Source organism: Arachis ipaensis, chromosome B10 (genome assembly GCF_000816755.2).
Source record: "Arachis ipaensis cultivar K30076 chromosome B10, Araip1.1, whole genome shotgun sequence".
Classification (NCBI taxonomy): domain Eukaryota; kingdom Viridiplantae; phylum Streptophyta; class Magnoliopsida; order Fabales; family Fabaceae; genus Arachis; species Arachis ipaensis.
The window spans coordinates 49842564-49844876 of record NC_029794.2 but is presented as its reverse complement, the minus strand read 5'-3'; the positions used below and the strand labels follow the sequence as shown (position 1 = coordinate 49844876).

The 2313-nt window shown below is 48.2% G+C and overlaps 1 non-coding gene across 1 annotated transcript; it reads left to right on the top strand.

The window, feature by feature from the left end:
• On the top strand, positions 219-301 carry TRNAY-GUA. Its single transcript has one exon. It is a non-coding gene; the product is annotated as a tRNA-Tyr (tRNA).

Sequence of the window (2313 nt, the reverse complement as noted above, 5' to 3'; positions counted from 1 at the left end):
GCTCGAGAAGGGTAGGCTTGCAGCTTCGCCAGAAGCTACTAGGGGGGAGCTGTCGTAGAAGCTTTGCCCTTTGTACAGAGATTGTTATGAACTGACTAAATGACTAGCGGAACGCTAGCTAAGCTAATAAATAGTATAAGTTCCCTTCAATCAAATCAATAAGCTTTTTTTCAGGCCTCCTTCTTAGAACCCATTGAGGGGGGCCTCGGCCCAGGAAGGGGAGAGTGGCCGAGTGGTCAAAAGCGACAGACTGTAAATCTGTTGAAGTTTTTCTACGTAGGTTCGAATCCTGCCTCTCCCACTTGTTTGTTGTAGACTTCAGAGAAGAGAAAGGAGGCATTCGTCAGCGCAGGAAGGCCCGATTTCTTCTTGTCAATGCGAAGCTCCTTTTTTTTTGCCGTGCCGTGAAGTTCAATTGTATCGTATGTTAGTTAGAGAGGTTGGCGAACTACTATGATCTATAGATTCCCCAGATATATCCAATCCCAACGAGAATAGAAGCGAGCCGCTTCCGTTGTAGTCGTCGTAGTCTTTTAGCTTATGTAGTGGTCGGCCTTCCTACACGCACGCGCCCGCCAGAATGCCTCCTTGGTTCCGGACGAAGCCAAGCCGATACATACGATAGGCGAAGGCCATTTCATAGCGCCTGGGAACGCAAGTTTGATCGAGGATTGGGGAGGAGAGGTGGAATGGAAGAAAAGGCTCGGGATGGATTTTGGAGTCTTTGTGCGAGCCGTATGCGGTGAGAGTCGCACGTACGGTAACGAGGGGGGTTCGCGTCTATACGTGTAGTGTGGTGGTTGGGCCTACCCACCCTATTTGTTCCATGATCTATGGGTCTACTGGAGCTACCCACTTCGATCAATTAGCCAAGATTTTGACCGGATACGAAATCACTGGTGCTCGATCTAGTGGTATTTATATGGGGATTCTATCTATCGCTGTAGGATCCCTATTCAAGATCACTGCAGTTCCTTTTCGGGCGGCTGTAGAACGGACGGCCGCCCATAGGTGGTAGGTTAGGGTGGGTGGTACCGCTCAGATTGCGGCCAATCTTCCTAACCGCGCGCGGGCCGGGCTTAGAGCGCGTGAAACTCATCACTATCTCGTAAGGGCGTTGAGACCATAGCATGTTAAACGAAAGCGTCGCTTTCTCTGTAGTGTTTTCACACAGCTGCCCGCCTAGAAGAGCCACTCGCTCCGTAGTGTTGTCACACAAGATAAGCACGCAGCCCGCCAGCTGGCCGGGCGAATCGAAGTTATCTTCCGGTCAACTGTCCACCCAGTCAAGTGCAAAAAACACAGTAGAATCACGCAACGCACGCTGCTGGTGTGCTTCCTGCCCGCGAGGAAAGAAGAGCGACAAGGTTTAGTTCAGATTTGACTGTTTGCAGCATGGGAGCGGATTACCCAAAAAATCCCTGGGAACAATGAAAAAAAAGATATCTCGGTAACGAAAACCATAGGGGGCTGTATTGGCGAGATCCAACGGTGAACAGCTGTCCAAAAGAAAAACCGCCTGGAAGTCCGAGGACCTTTAGTACCCTTTCCCCGAACCAGCAGCCTTTGCGCCAAGCAAGACCGCCCTTGTCCTTTCTCCATTCCGCCTCCTTCTTAGCTTTGTTCCAATAGAGTCTAAGGCAAAGCAAAAGTAAGTGGGTTCGTATGCCTACTTTACCTACTTGACGAAAGGGAACGAACTTAGTTTCGTTTCCGGGTTGGTTTATGGACTCCTTCCTTTTTCTTTTTTTTTTATGTCGTGACGCTTTGGTTACCGGCAAACGCTTCCAAAGGCGACCCTCTCGAGTTTCCGGCTGTTTCCTAGATTGAAGTAGCCTTTCTTTCGTCGCCCTACCAAACGAAAGAAGTCACTATCAAACAGCTCGCCCTACTGAAGTACCAAAGGTGCGCTCCGCCCGGTGACTAAGAAAGAAATTGGTTTGTGCTTTGAAGTGATGAGGTCGCAAAGAGGGGGGCTCCTATTGACTAAAGGTTGGTTCTTCGGTTTCCTTTAGAATGAAAGTCGCTATGAAGCCCCTACTACTTATACTGACTTTGTTTGATTAAATAAAAAGGCGAACCCCAACAAAACAAGTCGTATGGGGTGGGGTGCTTGTGGTAAGCTGCCTTGGATATGAGTATGAGGAATTCCTACAAAAAGGCAAAGTCCGGTATTTGACGAAGGAAGATATATCTATCAATAGATAGGATTTAGTGTTCGATATAGGGGATAGGATCCATCTGCTCTTTTTCTCTCTCCATTTTTTTTTAGCGTTATATCTGATCTGCTCTCTCTAAAAAAAATGGGGATTT